Below are 23,767 nucleotides of genomic sequence, written 5' to 3' on the forward strand. Positions count from 1 at the left end.
ACAATTCAAGATGAGATTTGGGTGAGGACACAGAGCCAAGCCGTATCATCTGTCCCTGGCCTCTCCCAAATCTCATGTCTTTTCACATTTCAAAACCAATCATGCCTTCCCAACAGTCCCCCAAAGTCTTAACTCATTTCAGTATTAGCTCAAAGTCCACCCTCCCTTCAGCTGCAGCTTCTGACAATTTTTCCAGGTACCCCACTCTGAATGCCCCTCTTTGGGACCACTGGCTCAGTCCTGGGCCTCTGCTGTGCTAATGGGCACATCATAATGTGCTTTTCCTGCAGGCTTTGCTTATTCTGTGTTCTCTGCCTGGCACACTCTACATCATTTTGTGAGCCTCTGGGGCAACTACTCAGAGGTACGCTTTACCAAGATCTCCTTCCTTAGAGGGAAGCCAAGATGCTGTGGACTGAATTGTGCATTCCCAAAATTCATACATTGAAGCCCTAACCCCCAAAGTGATGGTATTAGAGGTAGGGTCCGTGGGAGGGACAAGGGTTAGGTGAGTTCATGAGGGTAGGCACCCCCACGATGGGATTTATAAAGAGAAGATGTGATGAGTTAATGATAATGGGATTTGAGATGAGACAGAAAGACCAAACCTCCCTCCTTCCTCTATATGGAAACACAGCGAGAAGGCTGCACTGGCAGGCAGGAGCAGAGCCCTCACCAGGAGCAGCCCTACCAGCACTCTGACCCTGAACTTCCAGCCTCCAGAACTGGGAAGAATACACTTCTGTTGCTTAAGCCCCCAGCCTACGTATTTTGTTATGGCAGCCTAAACTGGGCCTAGAATGATCCCTAGAATATAAGGAATTCTTTGTAAACATTTGGCCTTTATTCCTCTTAGGTACTTATATCTTATTTTGTGTCACACTTTCACATTGGAATTTGAGACACTATTAAAAAGCAAAGCCAGGACAATATAGGTTTGGTGTTATTATTAACTTGGAGAAAATGCTCTTTATTTGCATTGTTATTACTTTTCAGGGCCTCCTTTTCTTACAGAGGTTGTCAGGGGAACATTCAGCACAGCACGCCTGACTCCAGTGAACTCTGAGTTAATGGAACCTGAATGAGACTTCAGTACATGAAGTACCTTCTATCCTGGAACAAGATGATGGACATATTAATAGCACACGTACAGCTTTTGAGGCTGAAGATTCAGGTCAAGTTAATTGCTTTAAAAACCCAGTAATTTAACCTACAGAAAAACAATCACGTTGGTAATAGCAGTCTTAAATATAGTTGTGTGTACTTTAAGACTTTAGATAGTGTTTTTACACAAGATGAGAGAAACTCATGACAAATGCAATGGCAGTGAAGATTAAACATCAGTAAAAGAAAAAGCACATTCAAGAGAGAACAAAAATGCTAATAACCAATTACATCAGATCCAGGAGAAAGTCAGCTATGTATTCTTGCTGAGATTGATACAAAAATGTGAAGATAATGTAATGAAGGTAAGAAGTGGTCAGTAGTTGAATGCATCCTAGGCCACTTACAAAACCAGAAACTCTCAGCCATAGGACAATGCAGATGCCACTTCTTTACCAAACAAGGGGAGAACAAGGAAACAAAAATGGGTCACAAGATCTCATCCTTAAAAAGGTACCCATGGGAGACGTGGACATTCCTTGTCAGGAAACCATCAGTACTAGGTCTATTTCATGTACCCAAAATGAGAATTCTGCCACAGACTTCTTGAACTAGAGATAGTAGACAAATTCAGCCTCTGATAGCCTACATTAGAAAGAACAGATTCATCCCATCACCTTGCTTCCCCAACAAAAATATAATCATATGAAAAGAAGTCAAGAGAACAATTCTCCAACCTGAGATTCCCTGTATTTTTTATTTTCTGTCCCTATTGTTTCTTTTATTTGTTGTTGTTGTTGTTGTTTGTTTTCATTCCAGTTTCAACCAGAGTCACATTTGCTTCCTAATTCAGTGCTTGTAAATTTCTGTCTTCCAGGATAATTGTTGCTAAAAATTGCTGTGGATGATTCTCTAACTTAGGAAGATATCTAGATGAACTGTTTCTTTTTTCTGTGACCTGGTGCTGAAGGGCACTTGTTGCCTGGGAAGTCAATAAAATGAGATGAGCGTTATATCCTAAATTGCTCTTCAAACAGTCCTTTGATATGCAACAGTCCTTTGCCCCTTTCTGATTCAGCCCGTCCTCCAAATGTTCCCAGGTCACAGCACTGTCAGTACCCATGGGACAGCATAAAAAGCGAGACTCCGTCTCAAAAAAAAAAAAAAGAATCTGCTTTATATATGAGAAGAGGTATGTTATTTCTTTTCTTCCCTTGAAGTTTTTTCTTTGATTGGTTTAACCATTAAAGATAAGCTTTGAACTTAATGAACCTTTTATTCGATGTAAGTAATGTTTCATTTTTACATGATTCATCTAGATTCAGATTAATTAAATAAGTATAATATTTTCTATTTAATTACTGGGTGTATTTAGGTAATTAATTTTTGAAGAGAAGAATTGGTTTGTGTAGGCTACTTTATCTCATTTTTTAATTGACCATGAAATTTTTTTCTCTGTTACACTGTAGAATATTCTGTATAATTTTCATCAATGGGTTATGATACTTTTCTGTAAAAACTTTCACAATAAGTTTTGTCCCATGAGCAGGTGGCTCCAAATCCTTCATCACTGACTCTGGTGCCCTGCTTCCTTTCCCTCAATTTATTCCTATGGCTTCTTGGGAAATTCCTTAGGAGCAATTGACTGAGAAAGTACAGACTCAAGCCTGGTTTACAAATGGTTCTGCATAGTATGCTGGTAACACTCGAAAGTCAGTAGCTAAAGCACAACCAGGCCACCCAAAGTTCTCTCTGAGAATTGGAGGCAGCCCCTTTTCCCTCTGAGCCTCTACACAGCACCAGCCTTCAACCTAGATGCCCAGAAGCTCTAAGACCTACTCTGGGTCTTCAGTGTTCTCAGGAGGCATGGGAGGCAAGAGGGTTTTCCAGAGACTTTGCAGGCAGAGCTCATAGGCCCCTGAGAAATTACCCAGAGAGAAGGGAAAAGAGGCAGACTTGTACGTTTACGAGGACACACAGGGTTCCCTCTATGGACTTCCACAAATAACTGGAGGCCCTTGAAGAAAAGACAGATGCTCCATCACTAACACAGAGGAAACTTTTCAATGCAATGGCTGCCAACTACATCATTATTTCACATAGCCATGTCACTGCCCAATAACTATTTCCTGTGATCTCTTGGTTGAGATGTCTCCCACCATTCATGCAGATGGACCACTCCTTCTCCTAATTAAATACATACAAGTTCTCGGCATCTTTCACAATTCCAGAATGACTTCACTTCTAAAACCGACAAAGACTTTTTTAAAAAAACAGATAATTTTCCCCTAGCACTGGTGAAGGTATTTGGAAATGAGATGGAAATATAAACTGGAATAATGTTTCCAAAGAATAATTTAACCATCAAATCAAAAGCCTCAAGAATGTGCCAGACATTGGCCCTGTAACTTCAATTATGGGAAATGTCTTAAGACAGACTTACAAAGATCGTCATCACAGCCTTGTTTGTAATGAAACACTCGGAATTCACCTAACTTCCCACAAGCAAAAACTGGACATTCCTGACATGCAAACTTTGGAACCACTCAATATGATGAAGAATATGCAACAATTTGTTGCATGGAACAAAGTTACGTAGAATGCTAAGAAAGGAAAAATAAGTTAAAGAGTATTCAATTTCATATTTATAAAAACATGTACATATGAGTAATAATATAAACATCCTCACTGAAATAGCCACATACTGAATATCAATTTTCCTTGTCAGCAGCACCATGCATAGACTTACAGAATTCTTATCCATCAGCATGGTATTCTGCACAATAATGCTTCTGATCTGGAACTCACTTCACAGCAATAAGTACAGCAATGGGCTGATGTGCATAGAATTAACTGGTCTTATCACATTTCCTGGAAGCAGATGGTCTAATTGCACAGTGGTATGGTTTACTAGGGACTCAGTCATGGTACCAGTTTGAGCAGAATGCCCAAAGAGAATGACATTCTGTTTTATAAGATGAAGTATAGTTTTTGAATTGGTGATCACTATATGATATTCTCTCCTTCCAGAGGCAGAATACATGAGTCTAAGCATCAAGGTGTAGAAGGTGGTCCATCTCCTCTCAAAATTATTCCTAATAGCCAGCTTGCAAAAGCTTTGCTTTTTGGCCCAGAGATCTACTGGTTTTGAGGTCCTGTTTCCTGAAGGGTGAGAATTCACTGCATTGGAAAATGAGACTGCTATCTGGACATTTTGGCCTTTTTATCCCAACAGAGAGAAAATGAAGTTGCTCTGCCTGGTGGAGGAATTGATTCTTATTATTGAGGAAAAAAATCCATTACTGCTACCAATGGAGGGTAAGGAAGTCTATGTCTACAACCCGTAATTGTTCTCAGGGCTGATGCTTAGTACTCCCCATTCTCAACACTAACAGCTAATAAAAACTGTAGTAATCAAAATAGAATTTTCAAGTATCAATACTATACAGGATTTGGGCCACTCCACTAGAAAAGGAACCCTGACCAGCTTTGGTTATGGCTGAAGGAAAAGGGAATGTGAAATGATTAGTAAAAGAGACCAAAAAAAAAAAAAAACACACACAAAAAAAACAAATATAAACTACAGCCATGTTACCAATTTCAAAACTGAGCATTATAGTTTATTTGCATATTTATATTATTTGTAATAAAATACAACTACTGTAATCAAAATGGATTTTTTGAGTATCAATACCATACAGGGATGAGGATTTGGGCCACTCCACTAGAAAGGGAGCCTTGACCAGCTTTGGTTATGGATGAAGGAAAGGTGAAATGATTAGTAAAAGAGAAAAAAGAGATATCAACTATAGCCTTGTTACCAATTTCAAAACTGAGGATTATAGTTTATTTACATATTTATATTATTTATATTTAATAAACAATTTCCTTCTCTCTTCATTTTTATTTTATGTACAAGTTGTTTGAAAATAACTTTACGTAGTCTTTAGGTAATAGAATATTTAATGCTACCATAACTGAATTTGATCAGTAATTAATACAGCCAAGAAAGGAGTCTAACAGAGTGTTACAACTGTGTGCATCTTCCTGATAGGAAAAAAACAATAGCTTATTCAGTTATATGGAGGATGGCTTCCCCTTTTTAGGTGGAAACACAGAGTCCCATTATTGTACAGAAGCTCAAAAATGTGTAGAAGGGTACACTGGAAGCTGAGAGGCTAAAGGAACAGTCTGTATCATGTAACAATTTATTGCCCCTTGGCTGAAAGCTACATTTTTTTTGCCCTTCCTGGTGATGCTAGACCTGTACCTGTGAACATTTATTATTTGCCAGCTGACATGATATTTAAGGACACCGAAGAGTCACTGCAAGAGGAAGGGTTTCATCTTCTTCTCACAGCCTGGCTAGCCGAGGCATACCACCTCTAGTGAATTTCATATGTACCTCTGGAGTTAGTTTCCTACTGGCCAACCATGTCCCACGGCACCTCAACACACTTCACTGTTAGTGAATAGTGGTTTGTTGCTGTTGTTACTTGTTATTTTGGGAGAGTTGGACTGTGGCCCACGGGTGTATTCTCCTCAGCAAGGTTTGAATCTCAGCCTTGGGGTTGGACGTAGAGACTTTTGCACGATAATTCCTTCCATAGGTATTTTCTCTCATCCTTCAATATTCTACTTTCAATCTTGCATAGAACCACTAGACAGAAGATCATGATGAAAATTGGAGACTTGGGCAACACTACAAACCAACGAAGTATAATAAACATCCATAGAAGACTCACCCAACATACTCAAGTGTGCACAGAGCAGTCTACAGAAGAGGTAATGTTGTTTCATGAACAAGAGTCAACACATTTAGAATGATTGAAATCACACTTTTAAAAAATTAAAATCATATATAGGATGTTTTCTGATCACATTGGCTTAAAATTAAAAGTCAATAACAAAAGGAGGTTTTGGAAAAGTATATGTATGCGGAAACTATACAAGATGCTCCTAATAATAAATGGGTCAAAGAAGAAATTACAAAATTATGTTTAAGTCTTTTTATCCATTGTGAGTTATTTTTGTACACAGTATAAGGGTCTAAGTTCAATTTTTTTTTTGCATGTGAATATCCAGTTTTCTCAACACCCCATTTTTTGAAAAGACTGTCTTTTCCCACAATTGGAATTAGAAAATACTTTGAGATGAATGACAATGAAGAAAACAACATAATGGAACTTATAAAATTCAGCAAAGGCAGTGTTCATAGGAAAAATTATGGCTGTAAACACCTACACTAAAAAAAGAAGGATCTCAAATCAACAACCTAATTTTCCATCTTAAGAAACTAGAAGCCCACATGAGATGGTTCATGCCTGTATTCCCAGCACTTTGGGAGGACAAAGCCGGAGGTTCACTTGAAGCCTGGATTTCCAGACCAGCCTAGTCAACATAGTGAGGTCCAGTCTCTACAAAAAAAAAAATTAAAAAATAAAAAAAAATAGCAAGTGTGATGGCTTATGCCTGTAGTCCTAGCTGCTCAGGAGGCTGAGGTGGGAGGATCACTTGAGCTCAGGAGGTGGAGGTTGCAATGAGCTATGATTATGCCATTGCCCTCCAGCCTAGGTGACTGAGCACAACCCTGCTCTATAGTAACAGAATAGGAAAGAAAGAAATTAGAAATAATAAGCAAACTAAACTGAAAGAAAGCCAAAAAAGAGAAAGTAATAAAAATTAGAGCAGAAATTAACCACGTAGAGAACTAAAAAACAGGGGAAAATCAACAAACCCTAAAGTGTATTTCGTTCTTTGAAAAAAAATTAAAATGACGAACTTTTAGCTAGACTAACCAAGAAACAAAGAAAAGATGCATGCTGGACCAGATAACCTCACTGCTGAATTCTATCAAATATTTAAGAAAAATTAACACAAATCCATCATAAAATCTAACAAAAAAACCAGAAGGGACATTTTCTACCTCATTCTTCAAAGCCAATATCACTCTGACATCAGAACAAAGGATATTACAAGAAAAGAAAACTACAATCTAATATTCCAGATTAATAGAGAGAAGATGCAGATCTCTCATACGGAGCTTCAAATAAATTATTTACATACTCCAGTCTGAAGGAGGGGAACCATGACTCTACAGTCATTAAGTCTGAGCTGCAAACAGTGACTTCCTTCCAAAGACTGCCATATGGAAAGACAGAATAAATAGAGTAACTTTACAAAGGAGAAACCTTATAAACACTACATTGGCCTGGTGATCAAGGCAAGTATCAACAGTTATAAGTCACGTTTAAAGCATGGACCCTTGATACAATAAAAATGGTGTTTCACTTCCTCCCCAAAGCCCATAATCCCAATCTAACCATAAGAAAATCATCAGATAAATTCTAATGTAGAGGGATATCCCATAATATGCATGAGCAGTATTCCTCAAAACTGTCAATGTCATCAAATACAAAGAAAATCTGAGAAAATATCACACCCAAGAGAAGCTAAACGAGACATAACCATTAAATGTAACACGATGTCCTATATCTCGGAAAAGACAAAAAAAAAGGTAAAAACTAAAGAAATCTGAATACATAATGGCTTTTAGTTAATAATTTATAATATTGGATGAAAAATGTACTGTACTAAAGCAAGATGTTTATAATAGGAGATACTGTGTGCAAGAATGGGTAGGGGAATTGTATTTAGAAACTCTGTTAGCTGCTCAATTTTTCTGTCAACATAAAATTGTTACAAAAACTAAGGTCTATTCACAAAATTTATTTAAACACTTTAAAATGGGTAAAAGGTTTGAATAGACATGTCTCCAAAGAAGATACAAAGCTGGCTCATGAAAGATGCTCAGCATTATTAGTCATTAGGGAAATTCAAATCAACACTGTAACAAGATGCCATCTCACATCCACTAGGAGGGCTATAATAATTTTTCACAGGAAAAATAATAAGTGTTTGGAAGGATGTGGAGGAATCAGAATGCTCATATGTTGCTGGCTACATTGCTGAATGCGAAGTAATGCAGCCTGTATGGAACACAATTTGGCAGTTCCTCAAAACCTTAAACATGGAGTTACTACGTGACCCCAAAATTCCATTCTTAAGTATACACCCAAAGAAATGGAAAACATATGTTCAGACAAAAACATGTACATGGAAGTGCATAATAGTAATACTGTAATAGTCAAAAGAAGAAAACAACTCACATGTTCAGCAACTGAAGAATAAAACACCTTTTAATGTGTTCTATTGATGCAATGGAATATTACTCAGCTGTAAACATGAATGATGTACTGATACATGCTACCTGAAGAAACCTTGAAAATATTACACTCAGTGAAAGAAGTCAGGTATACAAGGCCACAAATTGTATGACTCCACTTCTGTGAAGTCACCAGAATGGACAAATCTATAAAGACAGAGTAGGTTAGCCATTGCCAGGGGTGAAAGGAGGGGGAAATAGGGAGTGACTGCTAATGAGCATGGCTTGTTTTGAAGGCAGAGTGATGAAATTTTTCTAAAAAAAAATTGTACTGATGGTAGCACAACCTTGTGAATGTGCTAAAAATAGCTGATATGTACACTTTACAGTGATCGATTTTATGGTATGTAAATTGTATCTCAATTAAAAACTTTGGGCATAGTGTAGAGGAAATTCTGAAGGGAGTTTATGGAGGAGACCAGTGATTACACTGTGGAGGTTGGCTTAGACTATCATAAAAGGATTTTACATCTCATCCTAAACTAAAATTTTACTTAATTGAATGTTAAGAGAAACTTAATTGAACATTAAGAGAAATGTTTTTAACAGGAGAGTAGAATGATCAGGAATGAGTTTTAGATACTCATTGTCAGGGTAGAGTGACAGAGAAGGAGACTAGAAGCAGGTGCAACAGTTGGGGGCTCATTGCAATCGTCCTAGTGGGAAACAATGACAGTGTTAACTAAGATGAGACAGGGCAGCTGAAGGGTCAGAAGAGTAGAGTGCCCTGGCCTCAGACACTGGGCATGCGTATTAAGAAAGGGGAAGAATCAAAAATTCCTGGAAATTCCTGTCTTAAGGCTTGGAAGACAAGGTGAATGGACATGCTATGATCCCAGGAGGGGCTTATGAAAGGAAGAATTATTTGGGTGGGGAAATGACTAGATACACTGTGGACATGTTGAGACTGAGGTGCCTGTAGTACATCTGGGTAAAGATATCCAGTTGATGGTTGAATATTTCTGTCTATATTTCAATAAAGGTATCTAAGCTGGAAATATGATCCTATATCTATAGTTATATAATTATAATTTTATATCTCTAACCTATAATATAATTTTAAACCTATCATTATCCTGTAATTGGTAATTAAAGCCACCAGAATCCTTCACCTTACCAATTAAGTCACTTAATTTGAGATAAGTTATGTGAACTCTCAGGGCACTAAAATATACCAGACGCAGACAAGTGTCAGGAAATTCACAGAAAGGAAACACTAGCACTGAGACCCCAGGAAAAGAAAACACATGATCTAGGGTGGACCCATCCTATCCCCAAATCCACTGCTTAATTGCATCCTACTCTCTCTTCACCACATATTCCAGAAAGAAATTTTTATGCTGATGCATAATAAATAGTGGGAATTTTAAACGATTTTCTTGTTTCAGGAGCAAGTTTGTCAGCTTAGATGTCTTGGACATTGCCTAGATATACTGACAAGTGTTTGAAACTACTATTACTTTAGGGCAACATATAATAATCTTACAAAGCAAGCCACACCTCACGACAAGATCATTTCTTCTACAGTCCCAAGGCATGGGACTAAATTCCTGATTCTTCCAATTAGAGAAAAAGCCTTTGCAACTGTCTGTGTCCGCAGAGTGACCAGCTTTGATGTGCGTGTGTGTGTTGGAGGTGGGAGAATTGTTTTATCTTATTTTACTTAATTTCTTGTTTCATCTACCCTGGATGCCTTTCTGTAAATTATTAGACATTCCTATAACAGGCCACTGAATGACACATTATCATGGAATGATAATTTTTAAAAATACTTTTGTCATTTTGTTATATGTAAGAGAATAAATTACTGGCATCTTATGCAAACGATGAAGAAAAAGATGTTCAAAATATATTCCAGAGCAATTTATACTCATACTAATAAATCTATGAAAACGTAAGACAACGTCGCTTCTAGAAAGAAGCATCTAATATTTTATACTATAATAAATGAACCATTCATTGAAATGAATATTACTCAGATAAAATAAAAGGTGCATAGAGGGCTGGAAGCTACGAAGAAAACAGCCATAAAAACAGATTGTGTGGTAAGAGAGGTCAGCTTTTCTTTTGTCCCTCAAGCAATCATTGTATTGAAAGCACCTAGATTTCATCAACAATAAATGTAAATTTCAATTATTAGAGGTTGATAGGGGCCCATCTGGGGAGTCATTAGCAACAAAGCCATTCATTCATTACACTCACACAAGTAATAAAAAATGGATATCCAAGCTTGATTCCTGCAGTTATTGTTTTATAATAGAATTGGAAAAGACAATATGACAGAGGTAGATAGGCCAGTGAGAAAGACCACTAACCTTGGAATTCAATCATCCATGCTCAAATCTCACTACTGCCAATGGCATAAATCACTCAGAGTTTCAGTTTTCTCCTCCTTAAAATAGGTATAATAATTTTTGCCCTATTCCTCCTTAAATGTTGTTTGGGAAGCTAAATAAGATTAGGTACTACTTTAAAAGTGTATTATTCCATTTTCACACTGCTGATAAAAACATACCCAAGACTGGGCAATTTACAAAATAAACAGTTCCACATGGCTGGGGAGGCTTCATAATCATGGCAGAAGGCAAGGAGGAGCAAGTCACATCTTACATGGATGGCAGGAGGCAAAGAGAAAGAGCTTGTGCAGAACATCTCCCGTTTTTAAAACCATCAGATCTTATGAGACTCACTCATCATCAAGAGAACAGCACAGGAAAGACTCACCCCCATAATTCAATCACCTCCCACCAAGTCCTCTCAGGACACATAGGAATTGTGGGAGTTACAATTCAAGATGATATTTGGGTAGGGATACAGCCAAACCATATCAAAAAAGGAATACAGTTATTTCTAAAGTATGGTGCCATTAGTGTTAATTTGATGGTCAGAAGATGAGTGTTGGGAGTGCACCTAACCGATCATGGAACACTGTCATTTCTAGCACTGGGCGTGAGTCTTCTGGATTAAGAATAAAATCAGTTACATGTGCGTTTTGTCTTGCAACACTTGCTGTGGCAAAAGTTGCATTTCTCTGCTTAACTTAAATCTGCTCTGACCCTCACCTGCCTAGGAATTGGGAAATTCAACCTCAATCACTATTCCTGTTCTCTGCTCACTGCTCCCTCCCTGTGCAGGTTGTACAGGATCCCTGCTGGTCTGTGCTGCCATAAGCCAGCCTTGGCAAATGATCTCAACTAAGTTCACAATGTCCTCTTAGAGCTGCAGACACAGATGGAGCCTGAGTGCTCTGTTAGAATCATGGGTTTCCCTTCTCTGTGGCAACCATGGGTTTTTATCAAACCCCTTTGAGTTCAGCCTCCTGATTTTGTGCCCTCAATCACAGTGCACATCAACTCAATGCATCCCAGAACTTTCAGAATCTCCCATTCTTCTCATGCCCTAAGTTCAGAGACAGGCTTCTCTCCTATCCTGAGTCAGTCACTTCTGCTGCCTCAACTCTAAGCAGCCATCTCAGTTCTAGAAAACTCAGGACAATGGCCTCCGGTGAGCTGGAAGCACAGAAACTATTTTCCCCCACAACTGACCCTCAAAGCCCAGGCCTTCACAACCAGAAAGAGAGCCATTAAATCAAAAGGTAGGAGCCAGGGATGGTGCTGCTTTATTCTTTCGTAATGAAGCTCTGGCTCGCCTAACATCCCCACCACCAAAAGCAATTAAATAAATAGCACTAGTTAGTTTCTTCTCTCTTTAATAACTCAGTCACATGCATATAGAGACAGGCACACGAATATATATGCAATTTATTGCCTACTGAGTACCTACCTATTTCTTAAGTAGTTCCTCCTAACAAAACTGTAATTTTATTCAAGTGGTCCCTACATTCAGGTAATTAAACAGAAGCAGGTTCTATCCACACATTCATTATTTATTATTGAGCATTTGCTCATTTAGCAACCCCTTCTATAGCCCTTATTTTGCCCCAGATGTTATTTTCAAATATCGATTCAATAACTCACACCTTTGTAGGTGTGTCCCCCCAGATAATCTAAACAACTAGATTTAGTCCATTCTCATTGCCAGTGTTGAGATCTGGATTGGAGACCTGGTAGCACCTGGGCCAATGAAGTATAAAACGAAGTTTCCCACTGGCTTCATGGGAAGTTTCCCTTGCTCCCCTGGGAGAACGCTCAGGAGCAGCTCTCTGCATCCCCAGGTATGAAGATGCCTGGAGACCCGGGTCCTGACAACTCCATGCTCAGGGAACCAGCCCTGCTCAGAACTGGACTGTGCTACAGGGACTGAAGAGACAGGGAGTCTGGATCCCCTATGGCCCAACTGAGCAAGAGAACCCATCAGCACCAAGGCCAGCGGGGCACTTGTATCTCCAGGGTGTGACCTCAGGGTCACTTCTTTACTTCCTCACTAAGCAGTTAGGGGTAGGTTCTATCTTCGATCTGCTAGAAATACTCCATATGTTCCACAAGCCCTCCAACCTGAGAGAATCAGGTTGTTTCTAATTATGAGGACAATGTACAGTGATAGAGATAAGTGCCCGGTGAAAGTTAACCTTACATACATAGCAGACCTGGTCCCAAAGAGCAGCTTCCCTTTTAATTATAGGCAAATGTTTCCATAATTTGATCCTTCCTCGTTCTTAACACTCAAGTAGGTAAGAAAAATTATTCCATGGGACTTGGTATATATGCAAATGAGTGACAATACTCACACAGTCAATTATAATTAAATTTATCATGCTTTCAGCTTTGTCTGATTTATTATGGAAAGGTAAGTTGTCAGAAGAATCTGAACTAATTACAGAGTAGAATTTTGGTCTCCAGTTCCTTTCCTTGAAGCATTATTGACAGTCAGCCAGTGGCAGTGATTTAAAATGCATTCCATTTGGAAGCCTGCCAGAGGAACACCCTACTCTTACAGAAGTAAGAGGCAATGAAACAACTCCGTATTTTCAAAGGCCTCTTTCAAATTGTATATCAGCAAAATTCCTAGAAAATGTGTTTAGAATGCAGCTACCAAATGTGTTGGTTCTTGTCTGGTCACATTTCCAAGGTACTTGTTGAATCAACACACATCTTCCCAAAGTCAAAGATGAAGTGTCTCAACTTCCAGCAGTGCAAAAAGGCAAAAGTGGAGCTCGCAATGTATGGCTCGTACCAATTGGCAAGAACTGGGGGCACATTAATTCTCATATTTCCACCTCAGTTTCCTTTTTTTGTAAAATGGCAATAAACCTCTCTGTTTAATGATTTATGAAAATTAAATGAGACTGTATTTCTAACACTCAGTACCATGACTGTCTCATAGGAGGTATGCAATAACTATTTGTGTTCTCCTCTTTTTCTACTCTTAAACTTCAAAAAATAATATTCACCCAGTCTATTATTCAAGTTCCTCCTGAAGTGGGCTCCAGTTTACCCTTTAATCTTACCTTGAACTTCTCTCCTAGGTCCTGCCTTTCTCTATGAAGCCATCTCTGTACATCTTCCAATCACTATGCATTACCCCAACCATCCACGCCTCTGTCCTTGCTTCTCTCCCTGCCAGGCAGGCTTCACCCTCCTCTTAGCACTCATGGACCTTGGAAGCCCAGTTTGCAGCCTGCATCTTCACGAAGGCCTCTGCCTGCTGCAGCCTCCATGGGCTCTGCCTTTATTGCTAAGCACACTGTTCTGTGCCGCTCTCCTTCAGAGACTGTTTCACTCTCACCTGCTCTCGCACGGTGTTATTCAACTTCAGATGCCTAGATTCTCAGCGGCTGGACACTAGGCTTCTTGAGGGAGGGAGGCACAGTGTCATGTCCTGTAACACAGTGGCCACAGGAGCTTAATTGCCCCTCTCTGCCCACTGAGGTTTTACTCCTCAACTGTGCCCCATTGGGAAACTGGACAAATTAATTCATCCTCTCTCTCTTTACTTTGATAATTGGGCAGAGTATTCTTTATTGAACATGACATAATTGAATAAGATAATGCCTTTCTTAATTTGAACCTGTATATTTACAAATTACAAAATTAACTTATATGATCAAAATCGATATAGATGGTTTCAGAACAAGCAGTTTCACTTTGAAACTATTTTCAGAATGAACAAGAGCAACTAGGTCATTCTGCAAGTGCAGCACCTTTGGGGGTGTACGAAACAGCTCACCATCCCACTGTGACTGGCCAGGCTGTGCGGCACTGAAGTTAATGGCAAGAGATGGGGATCCAGAACACCTGGGCTCTAACCAAGCCCTGCCACTCACTGGTCATGTAACTTCAGCTTCTTAATTAACCTGAACCAAGACCCTTGCCTGTAAAATATGATGATAATAGTGCTACCTCAAAGGGTTGTTGTGCGTGGGCATCAAATGAGTGAATACACCTGGAGCACCTACAGCAGAGCCTTGCACGTGGAGCTTGCTCATTAACCCCAGAGCTCCGCATCGTGCAATGACAGGGGATGTCTACTAGGGGCAAGACACGATGATTCACCACCACAAAGCTCTCAGAGGGAAACAGGAGGGAAAAATCTGGAAACGGGCACCCCCTGGTATAAACAAAATCCCACAGCTGTCCACCATTGACAGCAAATGGGTTCCCAAAACAATAGAGACTGAAAAGAGTAATTACATTTTTAATATTTTATGTGATACAAATTCATTTTTTTCAATTTATATTTTTATTAGTGACATAATTCCTCTAGTGAACTACAAAACTTGTAACTATTATACTTAAAGAGCAAACTGCCTGATCTTAATTTCAATCAGATTATCTAATCTATACATTATGCTTTAATAGAAAATATGTTAACCTGGACTCTAAATTCAGCATGAAAAATTACCGGCCGCATTTTCCTCCCCAAACCTCACTGTCTTTATTTAAAGTAACACAAACCGAACACCTACCTTCACTACTTAATGAATTTTTTTAGAGTTTGAATTGAAATAATTTATGGGAAAGATGTGAGTCACCTTAAACCACCGTAGAGGCACAAAGGCCTACTAGGAAGCTGAATTTACAACATATTGTTTAAATTAAAAACTTCTGAGTCACAGGTATTCAATGTGTCATCTGTTCAAAGTTTACATAGAGCAAGAGGTTATTATTTTAGTCTAGTTATGATGTTAGGTTTTTGGAATTCACATTTAAATCAAACTGGACAGTAGGATGGAATCTGGACTTTTTTTTTTTTTCAAATCTCCTTCAATTATTAATGGATTGCTATTGCCATGTGTGTTTGTGTGTAAGAATGAAACACACAGTCATATACGTTAATGTCAGCACTTCTTGGAAAAACCATGACTCAAAAGCATGTACTTTTGCTGGAAAACATAGATTCAACAATGGTTTAACGGGCTATAAGAAAGCAATTGATATCAGATTATTTACTCCTTCTACTAATCTGGGCCACCTGTAGCCACTTGGCTTTCCCTGCATGGGGTACCAGGGTAATGGGAGTGCCATGGCTGTGGGTTTCTCTCCCATTTACCTGCCACGACCAGGCGATATGAGAAAGGAGATGGGAAGACCCCACAGCAAAGCAGCACTGTTCCTCTCTGTTACTCATTGCTCTCTCCTCAGTAGAGAAGTCACTGGGGAGGTGAAGAATTCTTTAACCTCTATTTCCTCATCTGAGAAATGAGGATGATGGGACCAGCTATCACAGAACAGAAGTAAGAATTAAATGATAATTCAGGGAAAAAGTTGTTGAAATCCCTCATATCTGTGTTCTCTTCCCTCTGTGCCTCCCTGGACACAGGTCCCGTGACTACAGGTAGTGGGACTATGCAGGATGCCCTGTGCTAGGTCTGGAAACATCAAAAGGAGCATCTCTGTGGAAAAGCTTGCAGTTTTATTTCTTTGTTTTCTGTGAGCACTTTTTAGAGCTCCACACTTCTTGGTGCCTTCCTAGGGTTGGCAAAAGAGTGAGGGAGACGGTTTGTAAAGGGGGGGCACCAAGATGGCCGAATAGGAACAGTTCCAGCTTCCAGCTCCCAGCGTGAGCAACACAGAAGACGGTTGATTTCTGCATTTCCAACTGAGGTACCATGTTCATCTCACTGAGGCAAATGGGACAGTTGGTGCAGGACAGTGGGTGCAGCCCAGTGAGGGAGAGCCGAAGCCGGGTGAGGGAGAGCCGAAGCCGGGCGAGGCATCCCCTCAACCAGGAAGGGCAAGGGTGAAGGGAATTCCTTTTCCTAGCCAAGAGAAACCCTGGCACACAGCACCTGGAAAATTGGGTCACTCCCACCCTAATACTGCGCTTTTCCAAGGGTCTTAGCAAAAAGCACACCAGGAGATGATATCCCGCACCTGGCTGGGAGGGTGCCACGCCCATGGAACCTCCTTCATTGCTAGCACAGCAGTCTGAGATCTAACTGCAAGGCAGAAGTGAGGCTGGGGGAGGGGCCCCCACCATTGCTGAGGCTTGAGTAGGTAAACAAAACCACTGGGAAGCTCCAACTGGGTGGAGCCCACCGCAGCTCAAGGAGGCCTGCCTCCCTCTGTGGGCTCTACCTCTGGGGACAGGGCATAACTAAACAAAAAGCAGCAGAAACCTCTGCAGATATAAATGTCCCTGTCTGACAGCTTTGAAGAGAGTAGTGATTCTCAAGCACGGAGGTTTAAATCAGAGAATGGACAGACTGCCTACTCAAGTGGGTTCCTGACCCCCGAGTAGCCTAACTGAGAGAGCCTAACTGAGAGTAGCCTAACTGGAGTGGACCTCAAGCAAACTCCAACAGACCTGCAGCTGAGGGTCCTGACTGTTAGAAGGAAAACTAACAAACAGAAAGGACATCCACACCAAAACCCCATCAGTACATCACCATCATCAAAGACCAAAGGCAGATAAAACCACAAAGATGGGGAAAAAGCAGTGCAGAAAAGACCAAAATTAAAAAAATCAGAGTGCCTCTCCCCCTTCAAAGGAACAGAGCTCCTCACCAGCAACTGAACAAAGCTGGACAGAGAATGACTTTGACGAGTTGAGAGCAGAAGGCTTCAGTCAGTCAAACTTCTCAGAGCTGAAGGAGGAACTACGAACCCAGCACAAAGAAACTAAAAACCTTGAAAAAAGATTTGACGAATGGATAACTAGAATAACCAATGCAGAGAAATCCATAAATGACCTGATAGAGATGAAAATCATGACACGAGAACTACGTGACAAATGCACAAGCTTCAGTAACCGACTCTATCAACAGGAAGAAAGAGTATCAGAGATTGAAGATCAAATGAATGAAATGAAGTGAGAAGAGAAGTTTAGATAAAAAAGAGTAAAAAGAAAGGAACAAAGCCTCCAAGAAATATGGGATTATGTGAAAAGACCAAATCTACGTCTGATTGGTGTACCTGAAAGTGACGGGGAGAATGGAACCAAGTTGGAAAACACCTTGCAGGATATTATCCAGGAGAACTTCCCCAACCTAGCAAGGCAGGCCAACATTCAAATTCAGGAAATACAGAGAATGCTACAAAGATACTCCGCAAGAAGAGCAACTCCAAGACACATAATTGTCAGATTCACCAAAGTTGAAATGAAGGAAAAAATGTTAAGGGCAGCCATAGAGAAAGGTTGGGTTATGCACAAAGGGAAGCCCATCAGACTAACAGCAGATCTCTCGGCCCCAAATCTCCTCAAGCTGATAAGCAACTTCAGCAAAGTCTCAGGATACAAAATCAATGTGCAAAAATCACAAGCATTCTTATACACCAAAAACAGACAAACAGAGAGCCAAATCATGAATGAACTCCCATTCACAATTGCTTCAAAGAGAATAAAATACGTAGGAATCCAACTTACAAGGGATGTGAAGGATCTCTTCAAGGAGAACTACAAACCACTGCACATGAAATAAAAGAGGACACACACAAATGGAAGAACATTCCATGCTCATGGATAGGAAGAATCAATATCGTGAAAATGGCCATATTGCCCAAGGTAATTTATAGATTCAATGCCATCCCCATTAAGCTCGCAATGACTTTCTTCACAGAATTGGAAAAAACTACTTTAAAGTTCATATGGAACCAAAAAAGAGCCTGCATTGCCAAGACAATCATAAGTCAAAAGAACAAAGCTGGAGACATCACGCTACCTGACTTGAAACTATACTACAAGGTGACAGTAAGCAAAATAGCATGGTACTGGTACCAAAACAGAGATATAGACCAATGGAACAGAACAGAGCCCTCAGAAATAATACCACACATCTACGACCATCTGATCTTTGACAAACCTGACAAAAACAAGCAATGGGGAAAGCGTTCCCTGTTTAATAAATGGTGCTGGGAAAACTGGCTAGCCATAAGTAGAAAGCTGAAACTGGATCCCTTCCTTACTCCTTATATAAAAATTAATTCAAGATAGATTAGAGACTTAAATGTTAGACCAAAAACCATAAAAACCCTAGAAGAAAACCTAGGTAATACCATTCAGGACATAGGCATGGGCAAGGACTTCATGTCTAAAACACCAAAAGCAATGGCAACAGAAGCCAAAATTGACAAATAGGATCTAATTAAACTAAAGAGCTTCTGCACAGCAAAAGAAACTAACATCAGAGTCAACAGGCAACCTACATACAGAATGGGAGAAAATCTTTGCAATCTATTCATCTGACAAAGGGCTAATATCCAGAACCTACAAAGAACTCAAACTCAAATTTACAAGGAAAAAAACAAACAACCCCATCAAAAAGTGGGCAAAGCATATGAACAGACACTTCTCAAAAGAAGACATTTATCCAGCCAACAGACACATGAAAAAAATGGTTATCATCACTAGCCATCAGAGAAATGCAAATCAAAACCACAATGAGATACCATCTCATACCAGTTAGAATGGCGATCATTAAAAAGTCAGGAAACAACAGGTGCTGGAGAGGATGTGGAGAAATAGGAACACTTTTACACTGTTGGTGGGACTGTAAACTAGTTCAACCATTGTGGAAGACCATGTGGCAATTCCTCAAGGATCTGGAACTAGAAATACCATTTGACCCAGCCATCCCGTTACTGGGTATATACCCAAAGGATTATAAATCATGCTGCTATAAAGACACATGCACACATATGTTTATTGTGGCACTATTCACAATAGCAAAGACTTAGAACCAACCCAAATGTCCATCATTGACAGACTGGATTAAGAAAATGTGGCACATAGACACCGTGGAATACTATGCAGCCATAAAAAAGGATGAGTTCATGTCCTTTGTAGGCACATGGATGCAGCTGGAAACTATCATTCTCAGCAAACTATCACAAGAACAGAAAACCAAATACCGCATGTTCTCACTCATAGGTGGGAAGTGAACAATGAGATCACTTGGACACAGGAAGGGGATCATCACACACCGGGTCCTGTTGTGGGGTTGGAGAAGGGGGAAGGAATAGCATTAGGAGATATCCCTAATGTAAATGACAAGTTAATGGGTGCAGCACACAAACATGGCACATGTATACATATGTAACAAACCTGAACGTTGTTCACATGTACCCTAGAACATAAAATATAATAAAAAAATTTATTCAAAAAAATTTTAAAAAATAAAAATATGTAAATGTAAAAAAAAAAAAAAGAGTGAGGGAGACATAGGAGTAGTTCAGCTTCCCTCCATCGGGGGCAGCAGAGAGTCCTCCCCAACAACTCTAAAGTAGGGATATTTTTCCTCTGTAAGAAAGAAATTGAGAAGGATAAGTGACTTTCCCAGTGTCACAGAGAGAGTGCACATGACTCATGGTTGGCTGGGTTTAGACTGGATCTTTTGGAACATCCTGCATCTCTTTCGCAAAAAGGAGACCAGCCCCCCTCCAGGCTCCTGGTCACCTGGGCATGAGATGAAAGAGGGGATATGGGTTGGTCACTCCTTGGAGCCACAAAGCTTGTGCTTGAGGAGAGTATCTCCTTAGTTGAAACATACAAAGGGGCCTGCCTTTCTTCCTATCCAGAGCTTTAGCACTCTTCTCTCCAGTGACATGGAACCACCAGAGGAATCCGAACCAGCTAAGGGATGCCCAGCTTCTGTAGCTCAGAATGACTTGACAGGTGGCCCACTGGAGTGGAAGTGTGATGAACTGGCCTCTCAGCCAAGCCACTCACCTGGGAAAATACTGTCTTCCCCATCATATAACATGCCTTCGTCTTTGCCAAAACATTTCTTGTCCAGTACTAGTGCCTGCCTCTACTGCAGGGATTCTGTTTCATTGTTGAAAAGGAACAAAAGAAATATTCATGTAGTGAATTTGAAACTACAGTAAATTGAACTATTTAATGGTATTTACTTCAACATTTATCATAGAACAACTAAATCTATTTTGGATGTTATAAGAGGATGTTGTCCTGGAAAAATTTACTTTCTAGTTTATCTTATTCATGACAAGGAATTGTTGGCAGCAATGAAAGACTTTCAAAACAAGAGTATGATGATTTGTAACTCAGCCGAGTTCAGAAGTCCTGGTTTAGTAAGATACAGTTAAAGTCTAGATCCTCATTAGACAGTATTCCTCAAAATGGTTTACAAATCCATATGGACAAGTGATTGTTTCATCCATGTATTATTACTATTAAATATTTATGATAGAATTTTTGATTTAAGTGTATTTCAGTTGCATGCATTGAGGAACACTTTTCATAACTGGGAGAAACAAATACTACACAATTTGGATATTATGACATAAATGTTTTAATAGATTTTCAGAATACTGTGATTTCTCAGAGGTGACATTTATAGCTTAATACAAATTCTGAACACAATACATCAGATGTGTGACATTGAGCATATGTACTTATCCTTAAATATTAATCTAAGCTGTGTGATACCAGGTAACATGAAGAGTAGATAAAGATAGGTCCAGGGTGGCAAAGTTATGACAGAAAACAAAAAACTCCTTCTGTAGACATCATGTAGAAATCGTGTCAACTCCATGGAGAGGTAAGAGCAGTAACCATTATATCTTCACAAAAATGAGGCAGTAATAGTGCACAAAAATTGTGTACTTAGCATTTGCCAGGCATCGTGCTAAGGATTTTACATGCATGTCTCATTTAGTCATTAGGATATTGTAGGGAAAGAAAGGCAGAGCTCAGCAACAGGGAGGAGTGGTGGACGTGGCTAAATGAAGTGGTACCAAAAAGTACCATGTTTTGGTTGGTAAGACATCCTCTACCATCCAGGAAGAATTTTCTGCAAAGTGAGAGTTTCTTGGTGGTTGAAGTATGTATGTTAAAGACTTTTGGTTATTCTGGGCAGCCAGTAAATTACTATGGTGTAGGGATAATGAGTAACAACAGAGAAAATGTACTCAGGAGTAAAGTGAATTAAATAGGACTAGGTCATAAAAGAAAGGTGAGGAATTCCTCCTCTGCACTCAACTAAATCCTGAGGTTAGAAAAAGATGCATCAAGCCGAATCTTGCTCTTGTTCTGTCATATGTACAACAGGGTCAATGGTTAATTGAAGCAGAAGCTGAGGATTTCATTTTACTTTTTTAGTTTAGGTCAAACAGTGTTTCTGCGCATGGCAAATAGGGTGTTTTGGGAGATAGACAGTTAAATTGTAGTTCATTGTATATGTACCCTGAGGGAACACTAAATAAGCTCTATAGGTAGAATCATGAATGTACTTTCAAGTACGTTTAATACTACAGTTAATACAAGCAAGATAAAAAATAAAACTGGGTCTATTGTTTCACGTCCTTCATCCATCTGGCCATGATTTTGAAATACTAATTTCTTTTTGGCACTCACTTTCATTATCTCTAAAATTAGGGCAGTTGAATTATTATGTCCCTTTAGGAAGAAGAAGATCCCATGGCCCTGAAACGTATCTTCCTTGACAGAGAATTTTATAAGATTGCTACTCAGAAAATGTCACAAAATATAAGTGTCCTGCTTAATAGGTGAATTTTGTTTTCATGTTGTACTCCAACATTCCCAGGAAAAGGAGATTGACACACTTACCTCTAAGTAGAGGTAGTCAAAAATACTGGAAAATGAGAGGCCTTCAGAATGGGACCTGAAGACCCCAGAGAGTTCCTGTGTGTCTTCCAGGCAGTATGCAACATCAAAGCAAAAAGAATTCGATGACATTATTTGCCTTTTCCACTTTTATTCTGTTGTAGTGTAAAGTTATCTGGAGGACACATCATGTGATGCCATCATCAGTCTGATAACTAATAGAATGTGTGTCTGTGTATTCATGTGTATTCCAGAGCATTCTAATGTGTTACATTTAGAGTATTCTTATGTTCACTGCCAGAGATTAACTAGTTTGTTCTCAGTACTCCTACCATCTGGTCCTTTCTATCTTTGGTTATACCTGCTAAATTTTCTTCAGCCTCATTACTGTTCAGTACATAATTTTACCAAATCTGGTGATTTTTCTTAGTTGTACACAGGAACACAGAAGCAAGTACAATTTTTGTCTCATTTTGCAAAAAAATTTTTTGGAAAACATTTAAATTTTTAAAGTTGATTTATACTATTTTTTTTTTTAGAATCTAGTAATGTATTATTGTAAAATACAAGATAATTTATTTGTATTCTATTCAAGAATTCAGCATTGGCTTTAGAAGGGATTATAATACTTAACCCATACCAATATCATCTATATCTGAAGAGACTCTTCAGAGTTGACTTATCAGAGAGTTCTCTAACTTATTAAAGGACATAATCTACTAAGAAATGGGTAAAACTATATATAATAAATAGAAATATGATGAAAGCTATTTTATGCTGGCATTATAAATGTTAATAATTTACTATAATCGTACGCAATGGAACCTTTTGAATACCGTTATGGTACCAGGTAAGTCGTAGCATCACTTTGAGATCAATCAATCAAAGAATAAAGAAAAGGAAGTTGAATATGCTAATCAGAGCTATGATGAACTCTTTCAGATCCACGAATTATTTGTTACGGACTTTCATACCACAAATGAGAAAGCAAGGGCAGCATTTTCCAAGGTGAGTTACAGCATTGCTTTGGCTGAAGGACCACATGCAATAGCTGAGGCACACACTGCTGAATGCCAGCTGGATGAAAATGCAACATAAGAACCAGGGCCACTTTCCCACCATACACTAATTTGTTGATTCAATCATTTTGCTGAAAACCCAAAGTCTCAGGGTAATATCTCTTCAACAGAATTTCCCTTTGCCTTACAAATGGCTCAATCTGTACATGTGGCGGGACTTGTTATTTTGCTTGCATTGGTCCAATATGAGAAACGGTCATCAGGAAATATTTTCCACTATGTGAGTGCCTAACAAAAACATTAAGTGGTGCTGAAATATTCCAAGTATCAAATAACCATTTTGAAATATCGTGGTTTATCCCAGAACTGTGTTGATGTTTTTATTGATGATGCAAAAAGCAATGGTGGCTTATGGATCAAGGCAATGGCATGAAACTGTGTAGGCAGCAGTTATATTCCTCCCCACCACATACTCCCACCAAAGAAAACAAATAAG

At 39.2% G+C, this 23,767-nt stretch overlaps 1 long non-coding RNA gene across 1 annotated transcript; it reads left to right on the forward strand.

Moving 5' to 3' along the window:
- The first annotated feature begins 3,980 nt into the window (after positions 1 to 3,980).
- Positions 3,981 to 23,675, forward strand: LOC126956840 (uncharacterized). Its single transcript, XR_007726495.1, has 3 exons — positions 3,981 to 4,422; positions 5,760 to 5,889; positions 23,195 to 23,675. It is a non-coding gene; the product is annotated as an uncharacterized LOC126956840 (long non-coding RNA).
- The last annotated feature ends 92 nt before the right edge of the window (positions 23,676 to 23,767 follow it).

This window comes from Macaca thibetana, chromosome 6 (assembly GCF_024542745.1).
Source record: "Macaca thibetana thibetana isolate TM-01 chromosome 6, ASM2454274v1, whole genome shotgun sequence".
Taxonomy (NCBI): domain Eukaryota; kingdom Metazoa; phylum Chordata; class Mammalia; order Primates; family Cercopithecidae; genus Macaca; species Macaca thibetana.